At 40.6% G+C, this 18,506-nt stretch overlaps 1 long non-coding RNA gene across 2 annotated transcripts; it reads right to left on the bottom strand.

The window, feature by feature from the left end:
• Window positions 1-8,072: 8,072 nt before the first annotated feature.
• On the bottom strand, window positions 8,073-12,814 carry LOC137079002 (uncharacterized). 2 transcript variants are annotated; one of them, XR_010905386.1, is made up of 3 exons: window positions 12,746-12,779; window positions 12,223-12,297; window positions 8,073-9,269 (listed from the first exon to the last, which is right to left on the bottom strand). It is a non-coding gene; the product is annotated as an uncharacterized lncRNA (long non-coding RNA). The 2 variants fall into 2 exon arrangements; XR_010905387.1 differs by lacking the exon at window positions 12,223-12,297 and having other exon boundaries at window positions 12,746-12,814.
• Window positions 12,815-18,506: the final 5,692 nt, after the last annotated feature.

The raw sequence follows: 18,506 nt of genomic DNA, 5'->3' as shown, positions 1-18,506 counted from the left end.
GTTGATTGACAGCAGCGTTTCAACACAGACCCGCCCTGAGCGAGCTCATTGTGTTGTAACAGTTATTACACTGCATAGTTAACGTAACGAATCACTAACAAGCCTAGATTTACAGATAACAAGTTTTTATTAGCATTAGCTGTAACATCAATCTGTCAATGAACTAACGTCAGTAAACACATAGCATTCGTATCTCACTATGCTAACGTTACCCTGCCAGATAGATCAAAGTGACATTACGTTAACCAACCATTCAGAAACGTCCTGTTCGAGCCTTAATTGTCGAATTTCGTTGGAGCTGTCATCTTGTTCCAGTCCGACTCTGACTCAAATTGATACGGTTGCACAGATGTGTCCTCAGAGACTCCTGTCGCCATTCTTTCCCCTCAACTGTTGTCAAGGCAACAGTGTATTTGTCAAAGCGCCCCACAGAACAGAGGGTGAGCAAAGCTCATTAGCATTTAAAGCCGTATGCACTGATATGGCTTGCTGAAAACAGAGCTGTTTTTGACCTGGTAAAATGAGTGTTTTCTTACAATACTTATGAGAATTTTTAATTAAAGTATATTACAATGTTTTCATTTAGACACTAAATCATACTAACTTGTACAAAAATGGCATTATATGACCCCTTTAAGAATGCTTTATTTACTATAACAATATCATTATGAAATTACATATAAAGCCCTTCTTAAAGGGTTACTTCTGCGATTAGCAAATGGCTTTGTATCAGTAGAAACTCTGGAGTATATTCAAATGATTGTGCTTCAAAGGAAAACATGACGAAATAGCTCCCTCTGCTGGCTGTAGTCTTTAGCCTATGGCCAAAAATTCCTCCAATGATGCAAATTGATGATATTTGCCTCATTGGAGGAATGTTTGGCCAAAGGCTAAAGACTGCAGCCAGCAGAGGGAGCTATTTCCACATGTTTTGAACCCGCGCATGGGGGATGGAGATCACACTCACAGCTCAGCTCAGCTGCAGGCACTCATTTAAACAGAGCTATGGCGAGCAATGTAAGTGTTTTAACTTCTCAAATTAATTTCTATGAAAGTTAAGCTTCCAAAGGCATGAACTGAAAATGCGCAAGACTGAACACGTGCTGTGAATGTATGCTGCGAGTGTGGTCGCGTTTACCTCAGCTCTCATCACGAGAGCTCATTCATGACAGAATGTAATCTGACTCCTGCAGCATTTGGGCTGTGAGACTCGCGCGGCGACTCGATCGTTATATTGAACAGACACGTTCAGTATTTAATTGTGGAGTCTGTTCTCCAACTCAGTCACAGTAATCCAGTAGCGGTGGCTTTGGGAGTGGCCTCACAGGGCAGCGAAGCATTCTGGGAATTGTAGTCTTTCATCCCCATGAGACAAAAATACATTTTCTAGAAGGCACCAAATTCAAAAATAATTTCACATTTCTACTAAATTGATGACCCAGTTTAAATACAGATTCATCTTACCAGCGCTGATGTACACCTTTAAGTGGTTCCAAAAAGTCTAAAGTTCAGCTAATAGAGTGGTGCAGGTGTGACATCACTTTCTAGGCGAACCGGCCATTCACATCGCACTGGTTCCCTCAAGAAAACCCACATAGGATTTTCCCATAGGCTTTTGGATTACCCCCCCCCCCCCCCCAAAAAAAATAAATAAATAAAAAAATAAGCGCTGTTATCAACAGAAGTTTATGACACTTGCACGTTTTCCCCATCAAGATCATTTTCACAGCTGAACTCAACTTTTATGAGCCTAAATGCAGTCGCCAGAAGTAAAAAGCTTCTATCTTTTTTATCGCAAAAGATTTTCCCAGAGCGTTTGAGTTATACTAGTTCATAAGAGTCAAATTATGAGCATAATGAGGCTGTTAAAGCTGACAGAGTTCATTTGTTTGGTGTGATTAATTGACAGCCTCTATAGTCACATTTAGACACTTTAGACACATTTAGACCTTTTTCAAGACACGTAACAGCTTCAATTACGAGTGGAGTAATACTGATGTATTTTATGCCGTAGAATTAAACGTGAAAGTGTCTTGAACTTGTTTTCACCACAGACCTTATTTCAGCCATTTAAACGAAACCCCATAAAAAAAACCCATTGACTTCAGGACGAGGGAACCGTAATTGCTAAACTGCTAACTCACTTCTGCATTTTGACCAACAAATATACATTTAAACAACAATAACATACAATTAAGTGCATTAAACTTTACATTCTGTTCACACTTAAGTATATTATTTCCGTAAATAATCAGCTTTTTACAAGAATGCTAAAGTGTACTTTGTCACAAGGACAGATTTTCTTCCATACGGTTTGTAAGAGGCACTTAGTATACAGACAAAACTAACCTTCTGCCAAGCCAACAAGTGAAATAAGAAAATGCACTAGTCATAATGAATCTGATAAGAGGATGAATTTGATTGGTTGACTCCTGCACTGCCTTTCAAGTCTCACCTGGTTCCTGTCATTTTGCTGAAGGCACAGCACATTCCCTTCTTCTTCCCCCCCCCCCGCAGATGGGCATTTATAAGGAGCATATGAGGTGAGGATATCATTCCAGACTCTGATAGTGTTTTACTGCAGGCTTAGCCCAATAAATAAGTCTGAATAAACACAGGCTGTCCTCTCCGTACAGCGAGCACCTCTTACCCCGGCAGTTACCCCAAGGCCTGCGGCGTCCACATGCGTGTGTATGTGAGGACACACACACAGAACATCTCTCAGTTTACTCTGCTCTCATTTTCCTTTGACAAAAAAATCCCACAGGAATGCTAACGGCATTTATATCCATCTATAATTTGCTCAGACCCTTATAGGATCAACACAAATCCTTTAAAAATATCTTAGATCCTGTTGGATAAACTGAAATCCAATTTCTGATCTTTTTTACAGCCATTTTATTCTCACTCTCTAGTTGGTCAACAGGTGGTGTACAAATGCTAACGAAAAGCGAAACACTAACAAACATATATTACTAAGGGTCAGGTTTGCCTCATATTCTGACAAGCAAAAGAAAGTTTTCATCAACTCACAGTTCATTGTAGCAACAATGTGGGGGAGCTCAGTTTTTTCCCCCTTTTATTTGGCCAAATTTTCATGTTATAAAAACATGAAGTGCCACACACAGGCTATTTAACACGGTATTGGCTCTAACTCCACTGCAAATGCTAGACTAAGACACTCTTCTCCGCTCCACAAATACATATAGCATAGCCTTTTGAATATCTGTTTCTTGACTAAAGAAAATGCTGTACTTATCCAAACAACCGGTTCTTCTTTATTATTTACCTTTGCACTGCAAACAAGTAAAGATGGTCCCAACTGTGTGGAGCACGTCAGTTCATTCACAAATGAGGCAAGTTTAGTTATGAGGTTTGACTGACAGTTTGAGAATCCAATGGAGTTAGGTTTAGACAATCTCTTTTCAATACTTTTCATTGCGACAGAGGCACAGAGAACATTTAGGCCACATACACAACAGGGGAAAACAATCCAACCCTCTCCACTGACTTTGTATTGCGTGAAGTGGACTCCTTGCCAAAAAACCGAGCGTGGAACAAAAGTGGATCGCAGCCATCTTTGAAACATCTCTCAGGCAGGGAGATGCAGCTCCTCTCTCTTTGAATGAGGAAACATCAAATTCTCCAAAACTGTTCGCCAAGCTTTCGATTCAGTTTCATATTTGAAATCACCAGTGAAATCTGACAACAACTGTAATATAAATGTTGTTTCTAAACTCTTGAATCATGACAGAAAATGTATTTTTCAGCCTGGACAAACCTAATGTGCATGTGCAGTTGCAGAGTCCTTAGGGCACATCTCAGAGCTCTGCCTATTTCAATGGCTCTGATGTGCATAGACAGTAAAAGAAATGGACAGAGCGTTCCCATAGACTTCAACGGCGGAAAGTGAGGTCAGTTAGGAGCACTCACTCCTGATGGCTGAGTGAACTGCGCCGGCTCAGACTGAGCTTGAGGACGTAGATGTGACGTAAGCAACCGGTCGGACAGCTGTAGGTCTTCTAGTAGTTGTGGAAAGTGAAATCTGAATCACGTTGTTTAAATATTTTCTCCCGTTGCTTTTGGCTCACTGTCGGCTTCTCCCCATTCTTCTCCCTTGACTTTATCAGACTTTATGTCTCTACGTCCCTCTGACTTTCTCATAGACAGTAAAAGATTGCTTCTGAGCATCTCCTCAGGTCTATACGGTAATTTCTCAACTGTGCGACAGAGTCGCGTTGGTTATGACGCAATAGTTAGCCTATTTTGACAAAAACAGCTTCTGCGGGGCGATAGTGTAAGATACAAGGTAACGGAGCCTTTTATGCATTGTCGTGTTTCTTTAGAAATAAACAATGGACAAATGGAGTCTTTAAACGCCTCAGATGTAAAGTTATTCACTGTCAAAGTGACGCAAAAATAAATGGGAGTCAATGGGATGCTAACAGCAGGTGATGGCTTGGTTAGCAATGGCCGCCCCTATGGGTGGAACGCTTTCCGAGCGCTAGATTACCCCCTTGCTGATATGACGGCTGATGACAGCAGGAGGGCGTGGTTTGGTAGCAAAGTCATGGAGCATGCACCGTTTACATGCTCCGAAAATACCGCGAAACAGCCCTAGAGAAGCAACGGCGATCAGGTTACCTGAAGTTGTGTTTAATATTGCCTTTTTGTTCAAACATTAATTATCAATAATGTCATCAAATCATTGCTGGCAAAACAGAAGTTAATCTGTTGAGTGAACGTGCTAATCACCTAGAGGAAAAAACTATTTGCTCATTGGTTGCTAATTTTTAAGCTCAGGAGACAAAGGGTGCTTCCCATTTCTTATTTGTGCATCCTCGTTTCCTTTCCTCGCGCCTTAGCTCCACCCCTTCAGGACGCGAGGGAAAGGCGTGAGGAAAAGATACGAGGGGGAATTGAATCAAGTGAATTGATATATCATTGCTCCCTTTAACGTCACTTCAAAGCGGCGCCAATTAATGATGACACCGCTGGATTTAGTCGGGATTCTTGAACATTATAGATAACTATTTATATTGTAAGCTTCAGCCTCCACAAAATTCCACATTTGTCCATATTTTAAACAATATTACCAGTTATTATTAACAACGAATTCTAGTTATTAACTGCTTTTTCGTTGTATAATATTAGTTTCTATTTGTTCCTTTCATTTTCTTGCGCTTTGATATAATTTTGCAACTGTCAGGTGTTGTTATTTGACAAACATTTGTGTCTTGTACATGTAAACATAATAATAATGATTAATAAACTGGCACGATGTGAAGAGGGAGGAGAATTAATGCTTGAGCCACCTTTAGTCGATAAAACACTTCTGCAAAGGATACTCCAGTGTATCCTCGCTCACGACTCCTCAGGAAGCCTCCTCACTCCTCCATCCTCACAGTGCAATTAGAGAATTGAGATCTCCTACAAGATGGCTGAGCTCCATCGGTTTCCGGGTCATAGGATGGAGGACGGAGGAGCGAGGAAACGTGGAGGGATATTGAGAAGCACCCTATAGTTGTGATTCTCCTATGTTTCTTGATCAAGTGTCCACTGTTTATCAGATGTTTCTCCTAAAATACCTTAGGAGAAACAAATATAGACACAAATGAGAGCTGTCTAAGAAAGTCAAAACTGAGATTGGTTAGAGAAGCTTGGAAAATCTCTTTATTGTCTAAATTCGGTGTCAGCTTTGACTTCCCATGTTTCTCCTAAAATCCATAAGAAGAAATAAGAGTAGACACAACTGAGACATGAGAAATATCCGAGACTTAATTGAGATTCTTATTTAGCTCTTGTTGTAGTATCAGCAGTGTCTCAGATGTTTCTCCTAAAATCCATCAGGAGAAATAAGAGTAGACACAACTGAGACATGAGAAATATCCGAGACTTAATTGAGATTCTTATTTAGCTCTTGTTGTAGTATCAGCAGTGTCTCAGATGTTTCTCCTAAAATCCATCAGGAGAAATAAGAGTAGACACAACTGAGACATGAAAAATATCTGAGAAAAAGGAGTGTAAATTGAGAAACATGGGTGTTTTCTTTATTGTCTTGCTGTTTTTTTATTTTTTCAATGACATTGGGGTTTTTCACCTATAATGGACAGGACCGTACTATAAGAAACCGGAAACAATGTGAGAGGCGAGAAGGGAACAGGAGCAGGAAAGTATACCTTTAGCTGGGACTTGAACTCGTGCTGTCTGAGGTGCTGCTGTGCCTCAATGTTGATGTGCTGTCCACAAGGCTATGGCTCTGACAGAGCGTTCCCTAAGCTCAGAATACTAAGGGCTTATTATCTCTTATATGTCTCATTTACGTATCAGCTTTGCCTTCTACTGCCAGCTGCATAAACTTTGTCAAAGAAGTTCATACGTTACTATGCAACTATGCTAAGTAGTAGTTAACCAAAGGGCAATCAATCTTTCTTTTGCAATTGAAATTAAATTACCTTTTCATGTAACTGACTTAAATAAGTTATTACCAGGCTTGGGGGAAAAATAATTCTTGACTACCTTTTGCGACTAGTCTAAGAAGTTTTTCAACCAACCCCAAATGTCTTAAATTGTACTAATGTTGTCAATACTGAAACTATAATTCAAAAAGCATGATGTGTTTCAGAATATCAAGGGTTATTCATTAAAATTGATCTTCAATGCCCAGAAATGAATATGCAGTGCTTACATTCCAAACAATGATCAGATAAGTGTATGGTGTTTAGTCTAGATAAATAATTTCTTTAAAACAAATGTAATACTATAGTGTACCAGTGCTTCATGGTTTCTGTAAACAGGTTGTTTTGTTCTTTGCATGTATTGTGCTTGATTGAAATGGCATGGATGAATCACATACAGTATAAGCTACCCAGAAGGGAAAAAACCCTTTAACAATTCAAATGTTTCTGCGAGACATAAATGAGGCTACATTAACATTAAATGGAGACTTTTGCTTAAGTCTTCTGTTTCTCACACTTGTCTCCTGAGACAAAAACTCTAACATTCTCATATTTGTCTCCTTTAAAGATTTAGAAGAGATCTCAACAACATCACACACTGTGCTCAGACTTTTCTCCTTTAGCGAGAAACACTGGAGCTCTCACACGTCTTCTCTGAAGATTCATAAGAGATCTCAACATCATCACACACTGTGCTCAGATGTTTTTCCCCTCAGTAAGACTCTGAAGCCCTCACATGTCTCCTCTAAAGTTTAGAAGAGATCTCAGTTAATAAGGTAAATTGTTGATACAATAAGAAAGCTGTAGTTTATGTGCGTAGGGCACATACTTTGTTTGACAAAGGTGAGAGTGCCGGAGTCTTTAACTAAGGAGAATAATCTGAGCTCAGTGAGTAATCCCAGCTGGCATTTTAACATTGAGCCACTGTTGAATCAACGTCAGGTGCCAGTGTTGGATAACCGTTGAATTTTGTTTAGATTTTGCAAATCTAATCAACGTTGAAATGGCAACGTCATTCCAACGTCATGTTTGTCAACATAGGTGAATTTGCCAACATTGAAACAATATTGATTTTAGTTTAGATTTTGCAAATCTAATCAACGTTGAAATGGCAACGTCATTCCAACGTCATGTTTGTCAACATAGGTGAATTTGCCAACATTGAAACAATATTGATTTTAGTTTAGATTTTGCAAATCTAATCAACGTTGAAATGGCAACGTCTTTCCAATGTCATGTTTGTCAACATAGGTGAATTTGCCAACATTGAAACAATATTGATTTTAGTTTAGATTTTGCAAATCTAATCAACGTTCAAATGGCAACGTCATTTCAACGTCATGTTTCTCAACATAGGTGAATTTGCCAACATTGATTTAAGTTTAGATTTTGCAAATCCAATCAACGTTGAAATTTCAACGTCACTATAAAGTCCTGCTTTTCAACATAGTTTTTGTTAAACTGTTTTCACTGAAGTATTGATGTGTTCAACAGTAACACCAAACACCTTGAAATGGATACATAAACACTAAGTTTGCAAACACGCACAGTCAGCTTGGAAGAAGCCAATTGGTCAAAGGAAGACCAGGAAGAAGATTAATAAAGACATTTCACTGACGTAGGAAACATGCTTTATTACATAGCTGCAATTGTGCCAACCTTTCACATCAATTGTACACATGTCAAACTTTTACTTTACCCAAAAATTCTGTCATTAAAGGGTTAGTTCACCCAAAAGTGAAACTGAGGTCATTAATGACTCACCCCAATGTCATTCCAGACCCGTAAGACCTCCATTCCTCTTCAGAACACAGTTTAAGATATTTTATATTTTAGTCCCAGAGCATTGTGGCGATCCGAATCATTGATTCATGGCTGTTTGAATCTTTATTTGAGGTTTGAAAACAAACGCAGAAGAGAAGCCAATGCTGAATAAAACCGTAGTTTTTGTTATTTTTGGACCCAAATGTATTTTCGATGCTTCAAGAGACTCTAATTAACCCACTGATGTCTCATATGGACTACTTTGATTATGTTTTTATTCCCTTTCTAGACATGGACAGTATAGTGTGCATACTGCATTATGCTCTGGGACTAAATATAAAATATCTTAAACTGTGTGTGAAGATGAACGGAGGTCTTACGGGTGTGGAACGACATTAGGGGGAGGAGTTAATATCAATTTCATTTTTGGGTGATCTAACCCTTTAAATGACTCGCCTTGTCGCTCCACACCCGTAAGACCTTCGTTCATCTTCGGAACACAGTTTAAGGTATTTTATATTTAGTCCAAGAGCTTTCTGTCCCTTCATTGAAAATGTATGTACGATATACTGTCACTTTTTATGTTGTTGTTATTTTTGGACCAAAATGTATTTTCATTGCTTTCATTGCAAAAATTCTATCCAACCCACTGATGTCACATATGGACTACTTTGATGATGTTATTATCTTTCTGGTCCTTCTGGACATGGACAGTATACCGTACATACATTTTCAATGGAGGGACAGAAAGCTCGGAGTAAATATAAAATATCTTAAACTGTGTTCTGAAGATGAATGGAGGTCTTACGGGTCTGGAACGACATTAGGGTGAGGAGTAAATGACAGAATTTTCATTTTTGGGTGAACTAGCTTTTTTTAACCTTTAAAAAAAACGGCCCAAACATTGGGCAACATTAAACACAGCTGGTTAAGTCTTCCTTTCTTGTTACTTCTTTCTGCTACCGCCACCAGTCCTCTCAGGTGCATATTTCAAGTCTTTGGCCATGTATTCGTCTACTTTCATTGGCTTTAAGCTCAAGACCGCATCTGATGAGAAAAACAAAAAAAACAGATCAGTATTAGCAAACACTACTCTCTCAAATTAAAATATTTAGCAAATATCAACTTTTGTGGCATTGCCAATGATCAAAGTATATAAATTAGTATTGATCAACATGCAAAGTCATTGATAATCATGTGCTTGAGCGAGCAACAAAAGGCAGTTGGTAGTAACCCTTGCTGCAGGTAGAGAAGTTAGTCTAGAGCCCAGAATGGAGTATTTTATTTATATATATATACAGGGGCGTAACTACAGACAGTGCAGGCAGTGCAGCCGCACTGGGGCCCGTGCGGCAGGGGGGCCCGCAGCGCACACGGGCCCATGCCCACATTGCAAACGGGCCCATGGCGACAAAGTGACTCCGAATGAATATTGTGACACTCACATTTCAAATGAAAATCACTGGTTTCAGATTTCACACGGCTGTCGCGCTCTACCGTCACGCTTAGGATAGGCTACTGACCACCTTTTTCAGCGTGTGAGCGGAGCACAGTTGCGTGACGCTCCGCTAGATATTCCGCTCTATGCCAGTGAGCTCCACAATTCACTATAAAATGTGAATTATTTGATTTAAATCTAGCGATTTCAAGCTTTCTTTGGGCGTATGTTTCATGTTTATGTCATGTATTCACCGAGTTTCAGATTCTCGCAGATAGGCCTAGAAAGCGCACCTTTTTTATTTATTTTACTAAAGCACAAAGTTTTGTTGTTATGTGAGTGTACACAAATAAAAGTGGACAATTAGTATTTATAATTATGTCTCACATTTATCTGTATGGCCAAAAATTACGGAGTATTGCGAGTTATAGGCTATCCCCCGTCATGACTCGTGAGGGGAAAAAAACAGCCGGTACGTGCGTTCTTCAGCCAGAGGGTTAAAGAAACCGTAGCCTATTTAGTTTCATATTTATGTTTAAGTAATAGCCCATAATATAATTTATTATTATTATTAATATCAAATATTCGGGCGAAAATGGACCAAGTGCATTCTCTCGGTGCCTTCTTGGCCGAAAGACTTTCATCACCGAAACAATACGTCCGAAATGTGGGCTTCGTCCCGTTTTTTAGCCTGTCTCTCCAATCCGTAGCGGCTCTGAGCAGAGCGCAGCGCACGTCAGAACCAGAGGTGTGTGTGTGTGTGTGTGAATCTGAGCGTCATTGGTCTGTCACCGCTCGTCAATGTCAAAATATTTGATAAAACCAATCAAATCAGAGAAGGCGGGTTTTATGGTAACACAGAAACTGCTGAGGCTGAGCGCACATTTTTTTTTTAGGAGCGCAACTCGACGTCAAGTAAGATAAATGCAGTTAAACTAAACATTCATGTTTGACAGCTGCTGCTTTAAGTCAGAAATGTTAATCAAAAGAAAAAAAATATTTAGGCGAATGAATAAACTTGTTGTGTCTAATTTTTAGACATTTTTAACTGGAAATATGCCTATGTGATTCATAATGTAGGCCTAATTAACGAACAAGAAATATTAACAAAGCCATTTTCATCAGATTAGGCATAAGATTAATAATAAATGTGTATATATTGTAAATTAATATAATTCTATTTTTAACATTCAGTAAATATATATATTTTTTTTAACTCAGCTTTTTCAGCCTGTATTGGGCATAAGATTAGTATTGAATGTGTTCATATTGTAATTTTAATAAACTTAAAACTTTGATAAATAGTAAATTAAGTAAGTAGATTATCTTAAAAGAACATCTTAAAATGCTCATATGTAGATCATAAAAATCAAAATTTTCTCGGGGGGGCATGTTAGAACCCCCTAAAAAACTCACAAAAAAGTAGCCTATGTCAACATGTCCATCTTGATGAGTCTTTAGTAATATTGTTATCTACTTTTTTTGGCCTTCAGAACATCTTAAAATGCACATATGTAGATCCTAGAAATCTAAATTTTTTAGGGGGAGCATGCCCCCGAACCCCCCTAAATAACTCACATTTGGAATCTCACTGATTATAAAAGAGTGTCTTTTTTATGATTAAGGGATGTAGGCCCTACGGTGACACAGAATAAGCCATTAATATTTGATTTGTAAATTATAATAAACAACCGATATCCTGATATAGAAATGAAACATGACCCTAAAGTGTTACATATGCTTGGTTGGGGGGGGGGGCCTAACTGCATAGCCTGCACCGGGGCCCATCATTAGTAAGTTACGCCACTGTATATATATATATATATATATATATATATATATATATATATATATATATATATATATATATATATATATATATATATATATATATATATATAGTTTGGACACATTACTATCTGTAATGTTTTTGAAAGAAGTTTCTTCTGCTCATCAAGCCTGCATTTATTTGATCAAAAATACAGAAAAAAAATGTAATATTGTGATCTTATTACAATTTAAATATTTGGTTTTCAATTTATTATATGTTAAATTACAATTTATTTCTGTGAAAAGCTGAATTTTCAGTATCATTCCTTCAGCGTCACATGATCCTTCAGCAATCGTTCTCATATTCTGATTTATTATGAGTGTTGGAAACAGTTCTGCTGCTTAATATATTTGATGAATAAAAGGTTTAAAAGAACTGCATTTATTCAAAATAAAAACATATTTTCAAATAATATAAATCTCCTTTACTATCAATTTAACACAGTGTTTCTCAAACTTTTTCAGCCCAAGGACTATATCTTCCAATTTTTTTCTGAGGACCACCTACAGAATCCCACTCTAACACGCCCCCCAAAACCAACAAAATAGGAAGGATAAGCTAAATTTAAGTTTAATATGCAACTGTTTCAAGTCAAAAACGAATCATTCAAACATAAATGCAATAATTTGATCAGAAATTATTATATACATTTTATATATAAAAAGTCTTCCACATAAACCTGTATTTAAATTTTACAAAAATGTAACAAAAAAAAGTTAAGGGTTAGTTACTTTCAGATTCAAATAGATGGTTGGGTTAGGTATGGGGACAACTTAACGTTAAAGGAGACTTTCAGGTCCAAATTTCTGGAAAAAAGAAGAAAGAAGAATGTGACGTGCTAAAGATGTATAGATATTCTTATGCCTCTCCCTGATTGGGTAACGGTAGTACAAGACAAAAACATTCAAACTGATCTAATATGTATAACGTTAGCTTCATGGAGCGTACACACATTCACGCCGGTGGAACGACGGACTAACGGCAGTTCGCGGTTAAACTAGTCTGCCCGTAACGTTACACTTAACGGTGGTTCGCGGTTAAACTAGTCTGCCCATACGTCTACACACACACAGATAAGAACGGGGTTTGACGGTTAGCTAGCACTAACTCCGGTTCGCGGTTAAACTACGTTAGTCTGCCCATATAAACACATAATTAATTAACACAATACGTATATGGACCAGAGTCAGGCACACTCAACATTTATTTAGGAATTTTCTAGTTATAAAATGTGACTTCAAAAACTTTGCTTACCGTCTGAGCTGCTCCGCCTAAAATTCAGTCGAATCGGTCCAGGTCAGAACCTGCGAGGCTGACGATGACGACACAGACCCACTTCGCGCACGCGCAAGCAGGTGTTGTGTGGAACCGTCAGAGCCTATTGGCCTTTGTGTGATGGACAGTTGCCGTCCTCCAATCAAGCCATACATCTTGTATTCGTATGTGTCTATATATATATATATATATATATATATATATATATATATATATATATATATATATATATATATATATATATATATATATATATATGTGTGTGTGTGTGTGTGTGTGTGTGTGTGTGTGTGTGTGTGTGTGTGTGTGTGTGTATGTTTGTGTGTTATTTTTTTTAATTTTAAGCGGTCTGTTAATTTTTTTTCCAGAGCTGTGTAGGATATATATATAGCTCTGGAAGAAAAATTAAGAGACCACTTAATATAAAAATTTACTTAATATATACAACTTAATATATAAAAATTAAAATCCACCAGAATGCAGGAAATCACATCTACAAAATTTAAAATTGTATGGGGGAAATGTATATCCCCAGACCCCCACACAAACAGCCCCACATATAATATTTTCACCAGCCGCCACTGCATATATTGTTCTTGTATGGAATGACTAACCAAAATGATCAATCGGACTTGCTGTCAAAGTAAGCCATAAGATGTAGAAAGTGCTCAACAAACGTTTAATTCAGAGTTGATATTTCAACGTTGTATCATTATTCATGTATCAACTCTTTTTCAACAGTTAATTGATCAGCATTGTTTGGACGTTGTTCCAACGTTATTTTTCTACTAAGCTATTTCAACAAAATTTTTAAAAGTCATGGTTGTAAAAATAATGTTGATTTGACGTACAACTCAAAACTTGTTGATATTTCTATGTTGAATTCTTAGTGAGTTAACAACACCAATTCAACTATTTGGTGTTCAACGTTGTTTTGACGTTGAAACAATGTTTTTTCATAAACTGACATTATTTCAACTACATTTAAACGTTTAATGTCAGTTGAATGCCAGCTGGGATGTTACTGAGATCTCTTTTGAACACAGCAAAAACTCCAGTGTTAAATTAACTCTCCTCAGAGTTTATTTGGCTCCACACTCAAGAGTGTTAAAGATAACGAGATAATTAAGAGATTAATTAAGTGTTGATTGGCCATTAGTGATGACACCTGATGATAACAAGCAGAATCACTGAAGGAAAGAGTCACCATTTTTAAGTCACCATTATGGAGATCAGTGTTTGCTTTAGTTGGGCTCTTGACCCTTGGCTTTTGGGGCAACTACTTTGTTGCGTTAGACACTCACAGACATCAAGAATCAGTGAACGAATCTCAACAATGGTGACAAACAGCCTATCAGATACACAGATCAACTCTGAACATCACAAAACAAGCTGTTAAAAAGTCACATAAAACAGCAAAAAGAAAATGATGAGAATAGAAAGAAATCGATAAATCAGTTCATCTTATAATTTATGCATGCTGCAATGCATGCTGGGAGTCATGGGCGAGTTTGGATTGGTGCACCCAGAATCCACTGCAAAAGCTTTTTGATGGACACCATTGTTGAGATTCATACCCTGATTATTGATGTCTCTGTGTGGCTGAATGACAAGAGATTCAAACCTTTTTTTTTTAGAACAGAATAATTTTTAAAATCCCTCTGATTATTGTAAACACCAGAGTTGCTATAATCAACAAAGTAAACCTAACTCAAAGATTAGGCTCTAAAAGACATCAGTGATTCAGCTCATGATGATTATATCAAAACTTATGACACGGCTCTGTGAAATACTTGATTCTGATTGGTCAATCGCGCATTCCAGTGGTACGTTATTTCCAGATAACACCCGCTCATACGGGTATTACGAGTTACTTGACCGGTACTACTTCTTTGCTTAACGCTGGCGCCATCTTGTGGCTTAAACAGCCGTGGGTTACAATGGAAGACTTCAAGGCAGGTTTCCTTTATAATGTTTTTAATATAGATATTTTTCTTACACAAACGCATCGATTTGAATCAGAAGGCTTTATTAACCCATCGGAGCCGTGTGGAGCACGTTATTTGACGGACAGCTGCATTTTTATGGACTTCAAACACAACTACAACTAGGCTACTGCTTGGATTAACGTTAGCCTGGACTTTTTAAATATAACTCCGATTGTATTTGTCTGAAAGAAGAATATCATAAACACCTATAATGACTTGAGGGTGAGTAAATCATAGACTTGGTTTCATTTTTGGGTGAACTAACCCTTTCAGCATTCATTTTCAACATTTAGCAGCAATAGATAAAGGCTTAAAGCAGGTTGGAACTGTTTTTCTTCGCGGAAGCTTTGCGTAAGAACTAATAAAATATTTAATCTCAAGACAATATTTTGTGTCTAATAATTATTTATTTGAGAATAGTAGCCGTGTAATAAGCGGGATAATGTACACCCAGCCGGTTTTTATCGCAGAATAAACCCCGACAGAGTGATCAGGACCCCGACGCGAAGGTACATTATGTACATTATCCCTTACATAACCATCAACACTTGGTCACATTTTCATGGCTGCATTAAAGCAGCCAGACAAAAATGTTATAAAGACAAGAGCCCAACCACAGCAAACAGTGATCTCCATAATGGTGACTTAAAAATGGTGACTCTTTCCTTCAGTGATTCTGCTTGTTATCATCAGGTGTCATCACTAATGGCCTAATTGGCACTAATTAATCAACACTTAATTCATCTCTTAATTATCTCATTATCTTTAACACTTCTTCAGAGTTACTTTTAACACTCTTGAGTGTGGAGCCAAATAAACTCTGAGGAGATTTAATTTAACACTGGAGTTTTTGCTGTGAAGCTTTAGAGGAGATAAACGTGAGAGTGTGAGCGTCTTTGGTTAAGGAGAATAAACTGAGCACAGTGAGTGATGTTACTGAGATCTCTTATGAAGCTTTAGAGGAGATAAATGTGAGAGCGTGAGAGTGTGAGTGTCTCTGGTTAAGGAGAATAATCTGAGCACTGTGCAAAATGTTCCATAAATGAAGTTTCTCTTATGAAACTTTAGATGAGACAAACATGAGAGAATGTAATTTTTTGTCTCAGGAGAAACATGTGAGAAGCAGGAGATTTATGAGTCTTATGTCTCAATTTGATGTTCACTTGATCTCATTTCTGTCTAGGAGAAAGATGTGAGTTGAGAAAGAGATCTCATGTTTGATTTTCCTTTCCTCTGGGGTGGTGTCTCAGGTTAGATGTTAGGTGTCTCAGGTTAGATGTTTGGTGTCTCAGGTTAGATGTTAGGTGTCTCAGGTTAGATGTTAGGTGTCTCAGGTTAGATGTTTGGTGTCTCAGGTTAGATGTTTGGTGTCTCAGGTTAGATGTTAGGTGTCTCAGGTTAGATGTTAGGTGTCTCAGGTTAGATGTTTGGTGTCTCAGGTTAGATGTTTGGTGTCTCAGGTTAGATGTTAGGTGTCTCAGGTTAGATGTTTGGTGTCTCAGGTTAGATGTTAGGTGTCTCAGGTTAGATATTAGGTGTCTAGCGCACCCTGTTCCGGTGGTCCCGTTGCTGGTGGATCGTGTTCCGGTGGTCCCTGTGTCGGTGGATCGTGTTCCGGTGGTCCCGTTACCGGTGGATCGTGTTCCGGTGGTCCCGTTGCCGGTGGATCGTGTTCCGGTGGTCCCGCTGCCGGTGGATCGTGTTCCGGTGGTCCTGAAACGGAGGAGGAGAAGGAAGTCTCCCTCCGTGCCTGTGCCGGTGGTCCCTGTGCCGGTGGCCCCAGTGCCAGCGGATCGTGTTCCGGTGGTCCCAATGCTGGCGGATCGTATTCCGGTGGTCCCAGTGCCGGCGGATCGTGTTCCGGTGGTCCCAATACTGGCGGATCATATTCCGGTGGTCCCAGTGCCGGTGGATCATGTTCCGGTGGTCCCTGTACCGGTGGATCGTGTTCCGGTGGTCCCTATGCCGGTGGACTGTGTTCCGGTGGTCCCTATTCCGGTGGATCGTGTTCCGGAGGTCCCTGTACCGGTGGATCGTGTTCCGGTGGTCCCCATGCCGGTGGACTGTGTTCCGGTGGTCCCTATTCCGGTGGATCGTGTTCCGGAGGTCCCTGTACTGGTAGATCGTGTTCCGGTGGTCTCTATTCCGGTGGATCGTGTTCCGGTGGTCCCGATGCCGGTGGTCTCTGTTCCGGTGGATAGTGTTCCGGTGGTCCCTGTGCTGGTGGATCGCATTCCGGTGGACGCCGCTGGGCCGGAGATGCCTCCCAGGCGTCCTGCTCTCACCGCGCCTCCCAGGTGTCCAGCTCTCACCGCGCCTCCCAGGCGCCCTGCTCTCACCGCGCCTCCCAGGCGCCTTGCTCTCACCGCGCCTCCCAGGCGCCTTGCTCTCACCGCGCCTCCCAGGCGCCTTGCTCTCACCGCGCCTCGCAGGCGCCTTGCTCTCACCGCGCCTCCCAGGCGTCCAGCTCTCACCGCGCCTCCCAGGCATCCAGCTCTCACCGCGCCTCCTAGGCGCCCTGCTCGGCCCGCGCAGCTGAGGCGTCCTGCTCTCCGTGCGCCGCTGAGGCGTCCTGCTCTCCGTGCGCCGCTGAGGCGTCCTGCTCTCCGTGCGCCGCTGAGGCGTCCTGCTCTCCGTGCGCCGCTGAGGCGTCCTGCTCTCCGTGCGCCGCTGAGGCTCCCTGCTCTCCGTGCCCCGCTGAGGCTCCCTGCTCTCCGTGCGCTGCTGAGGCGCTCTGCTCTGCCTGCGCCGCTGAGGCGCTCTGCTCTGCCTGCGCCACTGAGGCGCCCTGCTCTGCCTGCGCCACTGAAGCTTCCTGCTCTCACCGTGCCTCCCTGGCACCCTGCTCTACCCGCGCCGCCCTGGCTGCCTGAACTCTGCGGGCCGCTCCGGCCACCTGGACTCGGTGGGCCTCCCGAACTCGGCGGGCCGCCCTGGCCATTTGAACTTTGTGGGCTACCATGGCCTCCTGAACTTTTTGTTTTCCTTGTCCCTCCCTTGTCTGTTCCTTCCTTGTCTGTTTCCCCTGTCCCTCCCGTCCCACCCTGGTCTGTCCCTCCCGTCCCGCCCTGGTCTGTCCCTCCCGTGCCCCCCTGGTCAGTCCCTCCCGTGCCCCCCTGGTCAGTCCCTCCCGTGCCCCCTTGGTCAGTCCCTCCCGTGCCCCCCTGGTCAGTCCCTCCCGTCCCGCCCTGGTCAGCCCCTCCCGTCCCGCCCTGGTCAGCCCCTCCCGTCCCGCCCTGGTCTGTTTCTCCCATCCCTGTCCCTAGTGGAGCGTCTGGTAGCCGCTCCTTAAGGAGGGGGTAATGTCACATGCCTGTCCTGTTTTGTGTGCACATGTGGGTTTTGTCATGTCTCCGGTCTACTGTCAACCCCGCCCTTCTTGTTATCTGATTATTGGTTAATTTGCCCCACCTGTTCCCTCTTGATTTCTTCCCCTTATAAGCTCCTTGTGTTTGTCAGTCTGTGTTGGATCCTTGTGTATGTCTCGTCTACGTCTCTCAGTTCCCCGTGATTCCTTTGGTTTGAGTCTTTGGTTTATGTTTTATGATTATGTGTTTTTTCCCCCTTGTGGGTTTTGTTTTGAGTTTATGTTTATTTTGTAATAAATTATCTTTCTTTGCACCTGAGTCCTCGCACCAGTTTTACTTCGTGTTTAGACGTGACATTAATTGTCATCAATTTAATTCCGTAAATCCTGTTTTTTTGTATTTTTTTTTTTTTTTAAAGTGTATGTACATTTATAACCTTAAATT

The sequence above is a fragment of the Pseudorasbora parva genome, chromosome 6 (assembly GCF_024679245.1).
Source record: "Pseudorasbora parva isolate DD20220531a chromosome 6, ASM2467924v1, whole genome shotgun sequence".
NCBI classification, from domain to species: Eukaryota; Metazoa; Chordata; class Actinopteri; order Cypriniformes; family Gobionidae; genus Pseudorasbora; species Pseudorasbora parva.
Note: the sequence above shows the minus strand (reverse complement) of the source record. Positions and strands in the feature narration are given on the sequence as shown.